Source organism: Podarcis tiliguerta, assembly GCF_965153285.1.
Source record: "Podarcis tiliguerta genome assembly, chromosome: Z".
In the NCBI taxonomy this organism is placed as follows: Eukaryota; Metazoa; Chordata; class Lepidosauria; order Squamata; family Lacertidae; genus Podarcis; species Podarcis tiliguerta.
Genome location: NC_139553.1, coordinates 49,369,167 through 49,385,615, shown reverse-complemented (window position 1 = coordinate 49,385,615; position 16,449 = coordinate 49,369,167). Strand labels below are relative to the sequence as shown.

The window sequence follows — 16,449 nt, the reverse complement described above, 5'->3', positions numbered from 1 at the left end:
GAATGTTCCGCTGGAAATTGATGTCACAGTGACATGCATCTCATAGCAAGGAAGACATTTCGAGAGAGAACTCTATTAACTGATATACCAGTCACACAGCTGTGATAATTGCTCTCATATAAGAGCACAAGAAGAATCCTGCTGGATCAAACCTGACTCTCATTTCTCCAGCATCTGTTTTCACAGTGGTCCACAGAGGGGGAGGCTCACAAGGAGGACTTGAGCGCACCATCACTCTCCCCACCAGTAAGGAGAATCCATAGGTAAAGAGCCTCTGATGGAGGAGGGAGAATAAAGCCATCGTGCGTAGCAACCAGTAGTCTCATCCACCAAGAATTTATCTAATTATCTTTCAGGGACATTGAAGCTGATGGACGTCTTTGCCTGTTGTGGGAGCAAATGCCATAGTTAACTATGTGCCGTGTGTAGAAGGACTGTCTTTTGTCCATTCTGAATCTCCCAACATTTGCTTCATCAGATGTCCCTGAATTCTAGCATTGTGAGAGAATAGCAGCTGCACTCTGCCCACTTTCTCCAGGCTAGGCTTCATTATATAAAATTCTGCTCATATTTTCTCTACACCAAAACACCCCAAATGTTGTTGGGGACCCTGTTATGCAGTGGTTCCGCTCCTTTCTCCTGGGCTGTGTCCAGAAAGTGGTGTTGGGGGATGAGTGTGCTCACTTGTGGGGTGCCTCAGGGTTCCGTCCTCCCCCCCCATGCTTTTTAACGTTTACATGAAGCTGCTGGGAGAGATTATCAGGGGGGTTGGGTTGGGCGTTCATCAGTATGCGGATGATACCCAGCTCTACCTCTTCTTCAAATCTGAAACATTGAAGGTCCTGTATAAGTGCCTGGAAGCGGTTGGAGGATGGGTGGCAGCTAACAGATTGAGGTTGAATCCTGACAAGACAGAAGTACTGTTTTGGGGGGACAGGGGGCGGGCAGGTGTGGAGGACACCCTGGTCCTGAATGGGGTAACTGTGCCCCTGAAGGACCAGGTGCGCAGCCTGGGAGTCATTCTGGACTCACAGCTGTTCATGGAAGAACAGGTTAATTCTGTGTCGAGGGCAACTGTCTACCAGCTCCATCTCGTACGCAGGATGAGACCCTACCTGCCTGGAGACTGTCTTACCAGAGTGGTGCATGCTCTAGTTATCTCTCGCTTGGACTACTGCAATGCGCTATACGTGGGGCTAACTTTGAAGGGGACACAGAAACTGCAATTAATCCAGAATGCGGCAGCCAGGCTGGGGACTGGGAGTGGCTGCCGGGACCACATAACACCAGTCCTGAGAGATCTGCATTAGCTCCTAATACGTTTGCAAGCACAATTCAAAGTGTTGGTGCTGACCTTGAAAGCCCTCAATGGCCTCGGCCCAGTAGACCTGAAGGAGCATCTCCATCCCCATTGTCAAGAACGGACACTGAGGTCCAGCGCCGAGGGCCTTCTGGCAGGTCCCTCTCTGTGAGAAGAAAGGTTACAGGGAACCAGGCAGATGTCCTCCTTGGTAGTGGCGCCTGTCCTGTGGACCACCCTCCCTTCAGATGTCAAGGAGATAAAAAACTACATAAGTTTTAGAAGACATCTAAAGGCAGGCCTGTTTTGGGAACTTTTTTGTTTGATGTTTCATTATGTTTTGATATATGCTGTAAGCCACCCTGAGTGGCTAGGAAAACCCAGCCAGATGGGTGGGGTATAAATAAAATTATTATTATTATTAACACTTCTTCATGCAGAAGAAGAAAACAGAAGATTGAATCAAATGCTGTAAACTGCAGATTCCCAACTGAATTCATTTTATCTCATTGTAGTTTATTGTGTGTGGTCTACAGAAGAAAGTTTTCTGGAGTTCATGTACCATTTGTGAACAGTGTTCGAAACTCCCACTGTTCTAGGAGCATTTTGCAACAGGGAATTTTATTAATGTGAGCAGTTTCTGAGCTTTTGGCATACTATTGAGCCTCAGATTTCAGATTAAAACTGCGGAGTGGAAGGAAAGGAAGACCTTTTTCTGCCTCCCCACTCCCAGTTACTCTCTGAAGAATAGAGAAATGACCCTCTTAAGAATGTTAGGGGGGTGGGCAGGGGATAGAATAAAGCATGTGAAAAATGAACATAATACTTTAGCTGCAGTTCATTCATTTTCAGCTTTGTATTCTTGTTATTTAAAAAAGCACGCCTAGACATTCCATTGTTGTGCCTATAACCTAAGCTTATGGTGCCATTTAGCTTCTAGCTTTCATAGCTCAGTTTCTAACACTGTTTGTTAGACCGTCTATGGGCCAATAAACCATGGCATATGCCCCCTACATTTAATAAACAGTACCACACTTCTAAAAGACAAAGAAGCTATTGCACTGTGCTGGAAAGAACATTACCAGCATCTCCTTAACAGCAACTCCCCTTTTGCTGCTGAGGTCCTCTCACAAATTCCACAAAAACAAGTTAGAGATGAGCTTCAGTACAGTGGTACCTCTGGTTAAGTACTTAATTCATTCTGGAGGTCCGTTCTTAACCTGAAACTGTTCTTATCCTGAAGCACCACTTTAGCTAATGGGGCCTCCTGCTGGTGCCGCGCCACCAGAGCATGATTTCTGTTCTCACCCTGAAGCAAAGTTCTTAACCCGAGGTACTATTTCTGGGTTAGCGGAGTCTGTAACCTGAAGCGTCTGTAACCCGAGGTACCACTGTACCTCCAAATCTGGGAGAGTTGTGTACAGTGGTAGCTCGGGTTACATACGCTTCAGGTTACATACACTTCAGGTTACAGACTCCACTGACCCAGAAATAGTACCTCGGGTTAAGAACCAAAATGCTTGTTTACAAAGCTATTGTACTGCCAACCTTACTATGTGTTTGTGAAACATGGACGGACCACTTATCAACGCCATCTCCAACTCCTCGAAAGATTCCATCAATGGTGTCTCCAAAAAATTTTACACATCACTTGGGAAAACAGGCGAACTAATGCCAATGTACTGGAAGAAGCAAAGATCACCAGTGTGGAAGCAATGATTCTTCAACATCAACTTCGTTGGACTGGTAATGTTTTGCGATTGTCTTCCAAAGCAACTACTCTATTCTGAACTTAAAAATGGAAAGCGTAATGTTGGTGGTCCACAAAGAGGTTTAAAGACTGTCTCAAAGCAAATCTTTAAAAATGTAGTATGACAACTGGGAAACACTGGCCTGAGAGCGCTCCAGTTGGAGAACAGCCTTTACCAAAGGTATCATGGGCTTTGAAGACACTCAAACTCAGGACACAAGGGAGAAACGTGCTAAGAGGAAGGCACGCTTGGCAAATCCACACCGTGATCAACTCTCGCCCGGAAACCAATGTCCCCACTGTGGAAGGACACTGTGAATCCACAGAATTGTCCTCCACAGTCACTTATTGACTCACTGTTAAAACCATGTTTATGGAAGACAATCTTACTCGGCTACGAGTAATCGCCAAAGAAGAAGAAGAAAGAAGAAGACTGTGAATTACAGTAATGGTGACATTTACTTCTATTTAGTTTATAGACTTAAAAGCAGGGTTTCATAACATCATTTATTTCACATTCATGAAATATTATGAAAGAAATATACTACATAGCATTTTTTAAAACTTACAAATCTTAAGGATGCATTCAGATGGGCTCATATCCTGCCTATGCCTCTGGGGCAGGTGGAATCATGGGCTGTGAAATTTCAAAAAGTTCCACAATCTGCTCCCAGCATGCAATACTCAATGGAATGAGGCCTGAGGTTTGTGGCGGAACATAACTGCCTTGTCCTGGATCTAAAGGTTCCAAAACAGGAATCTCATCCTCATCTGCCTTTATTCTTGCAAGCCCATGTCTTACCAAGTATAAAACATGGTACATGTTATCCAGGGTTTGCGCAAAAGAATTTGGATCAGTCACAAACTTAAAGAAGTTTATGGGACTCTCACCGCCTTCTCTATAAAAGACTTTCAATAGTCCCAAGATCCTTTCTGCTTCTTTTATCGTTGCTTCATCGTCACATGATTCTTCCATGTCTTCTGACTCTGCAGAGTCTGTCATGGCTTGTTGCGGAGATGAATGCCCCTTGACTTGTGCCCCAACAACAGGAGGGTCAGCACTGTGGGCAGCTTCTCCCCCCTCTGAAGGCTCCGGGCCAGTTTCTGCTATTGCCCTCTCTTCCTCCTCTTTACTGTGGAATAAAAGTAATTGCGATAAGGCACCACAGAGGGAAAGCAGCCATCACTAAAACATAGATAAAACAATGATTCAAAAGAAATTAAACACTGATAGAAGATAATGGAATTGTAGAGATGGAGGGGAGCCGCAGGGGTCATCTAGTCAACACCCTGCAATGCAGGAATAGGCAATAAGGCAACTGCAAAAGTAGAGGGCACACATACTAATTCTCTCAATTACAGTAGAACAGCATAAAATAAAACATATAAAACTCTTTGTTCTTTTTGTTTTTGCTTCCACCATACAGCAGAAAGAAAAAGCAGGCAGTTTGACTTACCGTAGGTTATAAAAAGTGGGAAATATTTCTAAGTTATTCATATAGAAACAGAAATTTAGTTTGCATCCAGCTTAGACAGATTCTCAGGGTGGAAGCAAAAAATAAATAAAAAGAAAAAAAAGATAGAACAAAGAGTTTGGTAACCCCCTTCCTCCTAAGTGGGATGGTGGTGACCAACTAAGCCTAATAGGACAGATTAAGCTATGGTTTAACCCCTTCATGCATGAATTAAAAGTTAAGTGGGTTTGTTGCATAAGACTGATTTATCCCACAACAGAAAAAATAATAATCTGCCAGCAGAAGGACAACAAGAAGAAGGGGAATAATGTTCTCTTAAGAGCATGAGCCCCTTCAAGGATCACGGCCTTGCCGTGGCGAAGGGGCTTGAAGAACTCAGAGAAGCTATGAACTATGCTGAGCAGGGCACCCAAGACAGACAGGTCATAGTGGAGAGTTTTGACAGTGATCCACCTGGGGCAGGAACCGGCAAGCCACTCCAGTATCCCTGCCAAGAAAACTCCATGGACAAAGACAACAGGCATATAAAAGTTATGACGCTGGAAGATGAGCCCCTCAGGTCGGAAGGCGTCCAACATGCTACTGGGGAAGAGCGGAGGACAAGTACAAGTAGATCCAGAGCTGATGAAGCGGCTGGGCCAAAGCCGAAAGGACGCTTAGTTGCGGATATGCCTGGAAGCGAAAGGAAAGTCCAATGCTGTAAAGAAAAATATTGCATAGGAACCTGGAATGTAAGAACCATGAAGCTGGGTAAGTTGGATGTGGTCAAAAATGAGATGGCAAGAATAAATATTGACATCCTGGGCATCAGTGAACTAAAATGGACGGGAATGGGCGAATTCAGTTCGGACGACCATCATATCTACTACTGTGGGCAAGAAACCCGCAAAAGAAATGGAGTGGCCCTCATAGTCAACAAAAGAGTGGCGAAACTGTACTGGGATGCAATCTCAAAAATGATAGAATGATCTTGATACGAATCCAAGGCAGACCTTTTAACATAACAGTAATCCAAGTTTATGCACCAACTACTGGTGCTGAAGAAACTGAAATTGACCAATTCTATGAAGACTTACAACACCTTATAGAAGTGACACCAAAGAAGGATGTTCTTCTCATTATAGGGGATTGGAATGCTAAAGTAGGGAATCAAGAGATAAAAGGAACAACTGGCAAATTTGGCCTTGGAATTCAAAACAAAGCAGGGCAAAGGCTAATAGAGTTCTGTCAAGAGAACAAGCTGGTCATCACAAACACTCTTTTCCAACAACACAAGAGACAACTCTACACATGGACATCACCAGATGGGCAGCATCGAAATCAGATTGATTATATTCTCTGCAGCCAAAGATGGAGAAGCTTTATACAGTCAGCAAAAACAAGACCTGGAGCTGACTGTGGCTCAGATCATCAGCTTCTTATAGCAAAATTCAAGCTTAAACTGAAGAAAGTAGGAAATACCACTGGGCCAGTAAGATACAATCATAGAATCATAGAATCATAGAATCATAGAGTTGGAAGAGACCACAAGGGCCATCGAGTCCAACCCCCTGCCAAGCAGGAAACACCATCAGAGCACTCCTGACATATGGTTGTCAAGCCTCTGCTTAAAGACCTCCAAAGAAGGAGACTCCACCACACTCCTTGGCAGCAAATTCCACTGTCGAACAGCTCTTACTGTCAGGAAGTTCTTCCTAATGTTTAGGTGGAATCTTCTTTCTTGTAGTTTGGATCCATTGCTCCGTGTCCGCTTCTCTGGAGCAGCAGAAAACAACCTTTCTCCCTCCTCTATGTGACATCCTTTTATATATTTGAACATGGCTATCATATCACCCCTTAACCTCCTCTTCTCCAGGCTAAACATGCCCAGCTCCCTTAGCCGTTCCTCATAAGGCATCGTTTCCAGGCCTTTGACCATTTTGGTTGCCCTCCTCTGGACACGTTCCAGTTTGTCAGTGTCCTTCTTGAACTGTGGTGCCCAGAACTGGACACAGTACTCCAGGTGAGGTCTGACCAGAGCAGAATACAGTGGCACTATTACTTCCCTTGATCTAGATGCTATACTCCTATTGATGCAGCCCAGAATTGCATTGGCTTTTTTAGCTGCCGCGTCACACTGTTGGCTCATGTCAAGTTTGTGGTCAACCAAGACTCCTAGATCCTTTTCACATGTACTGCTCTCAAGCCAGGTGTCACCCATCTTGTATTTGTGCCTCTCATTTTTTTTGCCCAAGTGCAATACTTTACATTTCTCCCTGTTAAAATTCATCTTGTTTGTTTTGGCCCAGTTCTCTAATCTGTCAAGGTCATTTTGAAGTGTGATCCTGTCCTCTGGGGTGTTAGCCACCCCTCCCAGTTTGGTGTCATCTGCAAATTTGATCAGGATGCCCTTGAGTCCATCATCCAAGTCGTTGATAAAGATGTTGAATAAGACCGGGCCCAAGACAGAACCCTGTGGCACCCCACTAGCCACTCTTCTCCAGGATGAAGAGGAACCATTGATGAGCACCCTTTGGGTTCGGTCAGTCAGCCAGTTACAAATCCACTGAGTGGTAGCATAGTCAAGACCGCATTTTACCAGCTTCTTTACAAGAATATCATGGGACACCTTGTCAAATGCCTTGCTGAAATCAAGGTAGGCTACATCCACTGTGTTCCCTTCATCTACCAGGCTTGTAATTCTGTCAAAAAACGAGATCAGGTTAGTCTGACATGACTTATTTTTCAGAAATCCATGCTGACTATTGGTGATCACAGCATTCCTTTCTAGGTGCTCACAGATTGTTTGCTTAATGATCTGCTCCAGAATCTTCCCTGGTATTGATGTCAGACTGACTGGGCGGTAATTATTTGGGTCCTCTCTTTTCCCCTTTTCGAAAATAGGGACAACATTTGCCCTCCTCCAGTCTGCTGGGACTTCGCCTGTTCTCCAGGAATTCTCAAAGATGATTGCCAGTGGTTCTGAGATCACATCTGCCAGTTCTTTTAATACTCTTGGATGCAGTTCATCTGGCCCTGGAGACAGAGTGCCTGAAGAACTATGGATGGAGGCTCGAAACATTATACAGGAGGAAGCAACGAAAACCATCCCAATGAAAAGGAAATGCAAGAAAGCAAAGTGGCTGTCCAATGAGGCCTTACAAATAGCGGGGGAGAGAAGGCAAGCAAAATGCGAGGGAGATAGAGAAAGATACAGGAAATTGAATGCAGAATTCCAAAAAATAGCAAGGAGAGACAAGAAGGCCTTCTTAAATGAGCAATGCAAAGAAATAGAGGAAAACAACAGAATGGGAAGAACCAGAGATCTGTTCAAGAAAATTGGAGATATGAAAGGAACATTTCGTTCAAAGATTACCATAATAAAGGACAAAAGTGGTAACAGAAGCCTAACAGAAGCAGAAGATATCAAGAAGAGGTGGCAAGAATACATAGAGGAATTATACCAGAAAGATATGGATGTCTTGTACACCCCAGGTAGTGTGGTTGCTGACCTTGAGCCAGACATCCTGGAGAGTGAAGTCAAATGGGCCTTAGAAAGCATTGCAAATAACAAGGCCAGTGGAAGTGATGGTATTCCAGCTGAACTATTTAAAATTTTAAAAGATGATGCTGTTAAGGTGCTACACTCAATATGCCAGCAAGTTTGGAAAACTCAGCAGTGGCCAGAGGATTGGAGAAGGTCAGTCTACATCCCAATCCCAAAGAAGGGCAGTGCTAAAGAATGCTCCAACTACCGCACAATTGCACTCATTTCACACGCTAGCAAGGTTATGTTTAAAATTCTACAAGGAAGGCTCAAGCAGTATGTGGGCCGAGAACTCCCAGAAGTGCAAGCTGGATTTAGAAGAGGCAGAGGAACCAGAGACCAAATTGCAAACATGCGCTGGATTATGGAGAAAGCTAGAGAGTTCCAGAAAGACATCTACTTCTGCTTCATTGACTATGCAAAAGCCTTTGACTGTGTCGACCACAGCAAACTATGGCAAGTTCTTAAAGAAATGGGAGTGCCTGATCACCTCATCTGTCTCCTGAGAAATCTCTATGTGGGACAAGAAGCTACAGTTAGAACTGGATATGGAACAACTGATTGGTTCAAAATTGGGAAAGGAGTACGACAAGGCTATATATTGTCTCCCTGCTTATTTAACTTATATGCAGAATTCATCATGCGAAAGGCTGGGCTGGATGAATCCCTAGCCGGAATTAAGATTGCTGGAAGAAATATCAACAACCTCCGATATGCAGATGACACAACCTTGATGGCAGAAAGTGAGGAGGAATTAAAGAACCTTTTATTGAGGGTGAAAGAGGAGAGCGCAAAATATGGTCTGAAGCTCAACATAAAAAAAACGAAGATCATGGCCACTGGTCCCATCACCTCCTGGCAAATAGAAGGGGAAGAAATGGAGGCAGTAAGAGATTTTACTTTCTTGGGCTCCATGATCACTGCAGATGGTGACAGCAGCCACGAAATTAAGAGACGCCTGCTTCTTGGGAGGAAAGCAATGACAAACCTAGACAGCATTTTAAAAAGTAGAGACATCACCTTGCCAACAAAGGTCCGTATAGTAAAAGCTATGGTTTTCCCAGTAGTGATGTACGGAAGTGAGAGCTGGACCATAAAGAAGGCTGATCGCCGAAGAATTGACGCTTTTGAATTATGGTGCTGGAAGAGACTCTTGAGAGTCCCATGGACTGCAAGAAGATCAAATGCATCCATTCTTAAGGAAATCAGCCCTGAGTGCTCACTGGAAGGACAGATTGTGAAGCTGAGGCTCCAATACTTTGGCCACCTCATGAGAAGAGAAGACTCCCTGGAAAAGACCCTGATGCTGGGAAAGATGGAGGGCACAAGGAGAAGGGGACGACAGAGGACGAGATGGTTAGACAGTGTTCTCGAAGCTACAAACATGAGTCTGACAAACTGCGGGTGGCAGTGGAAGACAGGAGTGCCTGGCGTGCTCTGGTCCATGGGGTCACGAAGAGTCGGACGCGACTGAACGACTAAACAACAACAAGAGCATGAGCTTTTTGGAAAAACAAGTTCTGTTCTTTATCTTGAATGTTTATCAGCTAAGTAGACTAAATATTTATCACCAGGCTGTTATCAGTTTTTCCTCTTCAATATCACCTCCTGCTTTAGAACAAATAATTCAAGACATGTTAATACCTCTGAGTGGAAGTTGTGTCCACTAGATCATGTTAAGGGTTAAGCCATAGAGGGTGAACCACTTTCTATAAAAGACATACAATCCCACCTTGGAAATTCTCCTGGTTCCAGGGTGCTGGTTAAAATCTTTCCTTTTGAATATTAAAAAAGCGGTTGGAAAACATTGAAAAAGTAGTTATATGAGAAACCATTCTACTAAAAGGACTGATTTCTGTATTTTATAAAGCACTAATATTTTATTCACTTCACTCAACAAATCTCTGTAATGGATAGCCAAATAGAGGATGAAAGCTGGCAGAATCTATGGTCAAAGAGACCATACAAATCTTCATTGACTTTGACAAGGAAACATCCTCTCAAGTTAGCCATGGTTGGTGCTTGACCTCCAGGCCATGGTCCTTTACAAAACCAACTTGTTCTCCTCTATGTTGCAGGTGCTGTGCAGGTATATGCCCAAAAATATGTGGTGGGAGGACTGCCCCAAGGTAGCAACTTTTTGGAAAGGTATTTCACTGATCACAGCACAAAGTAGCCCTCTCTGCCCTTATTTGGCTCTGCCCGATGTGTTTACACAAGAAAGAATGAATTTAGGAAGTAAGGACTTATATAACATCTGTTAACTGAAGGCACACTGCCATCTTGGAAAACTTTGAACTACTGAAATCTGGATCAATGGTACACTATACTTTGGCAAACAGTGCTGTTAGAAGAATTATGATGCAAACTGAAAGTTGCAAAAGGTCAAAGGAAACATGGCAATTTCTATGCTTTTTGATATAACTATTTCTTTCTGCTTATTTATTTCATAAAATGTATACCACCTGTTTGTAGAAAAACCTCAAAGCAGTTTAAAACTATCACTATAAAATTTACAACCGTAATTTAAAACAGAGAAAGTTAATGAGGTTCAGGTAATGGGGTACATAACATAGGAGTCCCCTCAGTTTTTTGGCATAGTTTCATAATTAAAGACTTATTTTCAGGCTGGCAATTACACCTTTGAACCCTGTAACAAAGAAAGTAAAGGAACAATAATACTGTATTAAAAAACCTCAGCAATTTTTTAAAAAAAGTGATCTTAACTTACCGGTTTTCAGCCATTATTTTGTATAATTGTATATCTGGTCTTGTTTTCTTATTCTTTCTTCTATTATATGCTGAAGATTTGAAAAAGATCAAAACACAACATTAGAAAAAGCATGTTTGTTTACGCAATCCTGAAATGTTTTTAGCTTATTCTTGATTTTTGTTTTCTGAATGTTTGAATAGTAGTTTTTAACTGTGTTCACTCATAATTACCATAGAGTGTGGTGGCTTCCCCCAATTGTACTTAATGCATTTTACTTGAACATTTCTCTACTGCCATTCTCTGCATCTGGCTCCAGAAGGACTTGCACGACTTCAACGGACACGTCCCATCAATAGGGGCTGGACTAGATGAGGCTTGGGGTCCCTCCCGGCCCTGCAATTCTGTGATGAATATAGTCCTTCACTTTTATCCTGCCTGGACTAGCCTGAGCTTACCATAAGCAAAACAGGCTCATGCGCTCTCTTTTTTCAAGGTCTTCGCATGTCACCATGGCCTCGACTTCTGCACCGTTGCCAGGGAGCCAGCTGAACTGGTCCGCAAGAGCCAGACTTTTGGCCAACGCGCCGCCCGCTCCAGAGGCTTTGCAGAACAACTTCCACATCCCCCCGGTTCCCAAAGATTGGGAGAACAAGCCCGAAACGGCGCCATGAGTGCTGGGATGGGAAGGCTTCTTTTAAACCCAATTGAGGGAGGGAGCATTTGGGGGAGGGAAAGAGTTATTTCTCCACCAGTCTCAACCCGCCCCCCGCAACCCCCTTCCTGCTGCAATGAGGCTTGAGAGCAGCGTTTTCAAGGGGCAGTTTCGGGGGGGGGGGGACAGCCGAGGTGTGGACAGTTAACCCTTTCCTCCCAGGTATGGCCACCCAAGGACTCGCGGCTACAGCAGAAGTCTTCTGTCAAGCCGCCAGCGTTTTGTTCCCATGCCCGCGTATCCTTTCCAGCTCTGACACGCAAAAACCTTTGCAAAGGATGGAGCGCCACAGTTGCTCCACGCGCACACGCGAGTACACCTCGGAACAAACCCGTAGATGACACGGCGTCTTTGCAAGGGCTCCCGGGGGGCTGCAAAACCGGGGTTCGGGGTGCGGGAAACCCCCCCCCCCAACATGCTCCGCCCGGGACGAGCTACGTGTTGAACCCCTCGGAGGCTTCCCGTTAGGAGCAGAAGAGCAGCGGGGTCCCTTTCCTGCCCTCTCCAAATGCACCTCTGGAACGCCCCGGGGCAGGATTTGAACGGGAGTCAGCCCGCGAGAGCCGAGGAGGGTCCCGCAGCCCACCGCTCACCTTTTTCTGCGCTCCGAATCACCGTCCGCAGGACCTGCTTCAATCTTAGCGCTCAGCAGCGGGACCGACCTGATCGGCGCTCCTTTGAGCCGCAGAAGCAAAGCCTGTCGTGTCATTGGCCCAATCTGAGGATGGCTCCACCAATAGGCATTCAACAGGCAGCTTCGGGGATCACATTTCAAACACCTGCGGAAAACTTTCGGCATACTCCCGGCTTCTGCAGGCACTTAAGGATCCATCTTCCCAGGAGAGGGGCTTTCCGACTGCAAGGCTTCGGATTGTGGGATATTCCACAGATAACTGTTCCTGAATTGCAGGGGTCCTCGGCGACCCTTCCAACTCAGTGAAAAGTTTCTCTTGTAAATAGCGCAGTGCCTAGTTATGTATTATTGCTCCATATCATGCAGGGGTCTGAGTAAGGTTTTTTTTATTGCTCTGGTTCCCCCCCCCCCCCGCCGCCGCCGCCCCTACATTTAAAGCCCGATCACAGTGCATGACTCCCCCCCAAAGAGTCATGGGAACTGTAGTTTTACACCTCAAACAGCATGCAGGGAACTGGGCTGGGGCTGGGGAGAGGGAACACGCGTCAACATTGCCTACTTGGGTCACCCCCCTCCCCCGTCTCTTGTCTAAATTGTGTCCTTCATCCTGCCAGGGGTGTGTGAGACCAAAAGTGCGGATACAGAGTGCTTTCTGCTCTGAAATGTGCTCTGTACATGATGAGGACTATGGCAGTTAAACTCCATTTCCAAATGAGTAGCGTGGGAGACTCTCTGCAGACCAAGCTTTCCACAACCTCTAGAAAAGTCCAAGATGTAGATCCCAAAGCCCAACAGGTGGAACAACTGCATGCAGTCATCGGAGGAATTCGAACTATGGAGAAGGGACACCAAGGGTCAGCTAGTCCAAGCCCCTGCATGCAGCAATCAATCAATCAATCAATCAATCGTTCAATCATTTTATTTGCATGCCGCCTTTACAAAATTAAAATCATGCTCATAAACAATCATCAAAACATCAAAAAGTACGCAATCAATCAAATACTTTCCACATACATAAATCATAACATCCAAAATAAAGCTACAAAAAATAACATCAACAAAAGGAACAACTCCCTCCCAACAAAACCACCTAAACAATGGTTCAGCTCCATAATCTCTGACAGATGGCCACCCAACCTCTGCTTAGAACCTCCACTGAGAGTCCACTACCTCCTGAAGGAGTCTGTTCCACTTTCAAACAGTTTTTGCCATCAGAAATTTCTTCCTAATATTTGGTTGGAATATCATTTCTTATTATTTGCTTCTGTTGGTTTGGGTGCTGCCCTTAGTTTGGTCACTCTTCTGTGCACATGTTCAAGTTTGTCAATATCTTCTTAAATTGTGGTGCCCAGATTGAGCCCAGACTGAGCCCAGGACTCTGGGTGGGATCTGACTAAGGCAGAAGAGAGTGAACCTGCAACTTCCCTTCATCTGGACACTAGACTTCTCTTGATGCAGCCTAGAAAACCATTCGCTTTTTTTGATGCTGTTTTACACTGTTGACTCGTGCTAAGCCTGCGGTCCACCAAAACCCCTAGATCCTTTTCACATGTACAACTTCAGAACCTGACATTTGTCCCTGTTGAAGTTCATTGTGTTAAGCACCTTGTTTCTCAAATAGGAATTCTGTTAATCTCCCCCCTGGTACCACCTTCTCCATTTAGACCACAATTTATCTGAGGGATGATGTTCTCATTTTGTCCTTAGCTTCTTTCTTTATCTGAGGCACTGCCATGGAGTATTCAGGCTGCTGCCCCTTGCACCCTTTTCCCTTCACGCAGCATCAAAAAACAGTGATATAACCCAACCTTGGCATATTCTTCTGTGGGGCCATGAGCGAGGCCTTGTGTAGGTTTCTGTCTGCTGCTGTTTGTAGCTGTGATACAAACGAAACAACCCAACACTAGGAACATTCAGTTAGTTGCTTGTCTCAAGATGCTTATGAATGCAAGGCCATCATTTGTTTTTATTTGCTTAGTTTTATTTTTATTTTAAAATTCTTGGTTTACAAAAGTACGTGCATTGCCTCTTTTTGCAAGCTGTGGAGTCTTTTTACATTTGATATGAGACATTAGTGCAGTATACAGAATAAGGTTGGGGAAGAAGAAAAGAGGGAAGGAGGGGAGGTGGTAAACTTATATTCCAGGTCAGCATTTATATATATATTTATATATCATATATATTTATAAACAATAATGGAATGGCTGAAGGGGCACTTCTCGCTGCAGCCCTTGGTGGTAGCTTGCTGAAATGCCTTCTACGCAAAGCGGCAAGCCCCTGGGGAAACCGGTTTGTTACCTCCCTCCGCCAAGCTGCCTGGCTCTGCAACTCCTCAGAGCTGGAGAACATGCTTCGTGACCACCTCGTTGGTGGCCTGAGGGACTGTTGCAGAAGCTGCAATGATGCTTTTACGCCAAGAAGGACCTAACGTTCCAGACACAAGGCAACTCGACGGAGATCACGGACTGCCAGGTATACCAGTTGCCCCATTCCAACACAGATAAAATTTACATAGAGGTACAGATAGAGGAAGCCCTGTGCCACATGGAGCTTGACACAGGTTCAACTCTATCCATAATCTTGGCATGGACCTTAAAGGGACTGTGTCCTAATGGGGGTCCCAAACTCAGGCCGACCCATTCACCCTCCAGGACTTCCAGAAACGTAAGGTCCCCACAATGGGGGTGGGGACCTTCAGGGTGCAATATTGAGGGCAGAAGCGACAATTGGACTTGTGGTCAAGGGCCCCTACATAATCTTGCTGGGATTGGCATGGTTTGGACCACTGGGGCTAGCTGTCACTAGGGTGAACCACACTAGCTTACAAGTGGACGTGGACGCCATATGCAAAGAGTTTCCAGGGGTTTTCGATGGGGCATTGGGACGATATACGGCCCCCCCATTGCCCTACAGCTAGACACCGCCGTACGACCCATCAGGCTCAAGGCCCGCTGGGTCCGATTCGCCCTGAAACCCCTCATAGACTAGGAATTGGACTGGCTCGTGGAGCAAGGAGCACTGGAGCCAATGCCTAATGCTCCCTGGGAAACCCCGATCGTCACACCTGTCAAGCCTAATGGTTCGGTCTCCATCTGCGCAGACTACAAATGTACCATAAACAAGGGCCTCATGGCCCACGCATACCCAGTGCCAGTTGTCAGCCATGTCCTCACCACCCTGGCTGGGTCAAAAATTTTTGGCAAGTTGGACTTGGCCCAAGCCTATTAGCAGTTGCTGGTGGACAAGGCCACAGCAGAGGCACAGACGATCCAAACTACAAGAAAGAAGATTCCACCTAAACATTAGGAAGAACTTCCTGACAGTAAGAGCTGTTCGACAGTGGAATTTGCTGCCAAGGAGTGTGGTGGAGTCTCCTTCTTTGGAGGTCTTTAAGCAGAGGCTTGACAACCATATGTCAGGAGTGCTCTGATGGTGTTTCCTGCTTGGCAGGGGGTTGGACTCGATGGCCCTTGTGGTCTCTTCCAACTCTATGATTCTATGATTGTGGCGCACAGAGGAGCGTACAGGGTAAAGCGGCTGCAATTTGGTGTCAGCGTGATGCCAGGCATATTCCAGAATCTAATGGACTCTCTCCTTAAAGGGATTCCTGGCGTCATACCCTTCTTCAATGATGTGCTGATTGCCAGGCCCACGCCAGAGGAGTTCGGGGACCGCCTCCACACCGTTCTGCACCGTTTCCAGACGGCGGGTCTCAAGGTGAAGTGGGAATAGTGTCTACTAGTAGTGCCCCAGGTGGACTTCCCAGGATTTACAGTGGACGCATAAGGGGTCCACCCAACCGGTGACAAGGTACGGGCCGTTTGTGATGCCCCAGCGCCCAAGGGCAAGACTGAACTTCAGGCCTTCTTGGGACTATTGAACTATTACCATGCCTTCTTTTCCCATAAGGCGGCGTTAGCGGAGCCCCTACGCAGACTCCTGGACAAGCGGGCCCCTTGGGTGTGGGGCCAGCACCAGGAGGCCGCATTCCAGGCAGTCAAGGATTTGCTCGTCTTGAACTCAGTCTTGCCACACTTTGACGAGAGGCTGCCGGTGGTGCTAGCATGCGGCGCCTCGCCCTACGGCATTGGCACTGTCCTGGGACACCAACTCCCAGACGTAAGAGAGGTGCCGGTGGCATACTTTTCCCAGACGCTCACCACAGCTGAGCGGAACTACTCGCAAATCGACAAGGAGAGCCTGCCAATCGTGACGGGAGTAAAAAAATTCCATGATTTCTTGTATGGGCAGCCCTTTACCGTGGTGACTGACCACAAGCCGTTTGCCCCTGAGAAGCAGACCCTCCAAGTGCTGTCTCCTGGCGTCCTCAGGTGGTCAA

At 45.8% G+C, this 16,449-nt stretch overlaps 2 long non-coding RNA genes across 2 annotated transcripts; one reads left to right on the top strand and one right to left on the bottom strand.

Moving 5' to 3' along the window:
• Positions 1–173: 173 nt before the first annotated feature.
• Positions 174–531, top strand: LOC310669137. The gene is made up of 2 exons (XR_014507039.1): positions 174–263; positions 357–531. It is a non-coding gene; the product is annotated as an uncharacterized lncRNA (long non-coding RNA).
• Positions 532–3,499: 2,968 nt separating this feature from the next.
• LOC310669125 lies at positions 3,500–15,373 on the bottom strand. Its single transcript, XR_014507025.1, has 3 exons — positions 12,070–15,373; positions 10,783–10,852; positions 3,500–4,183 (listed from the first exon to the last, which is right to left on the bottom strand). It is a non-coding gene; the product is annotated as an uncharacterized lncRNA (long non-coding RNA).
• Between the last annotated feature and the right edge of the window lie 1,076 nt (positions 15,374–16,449).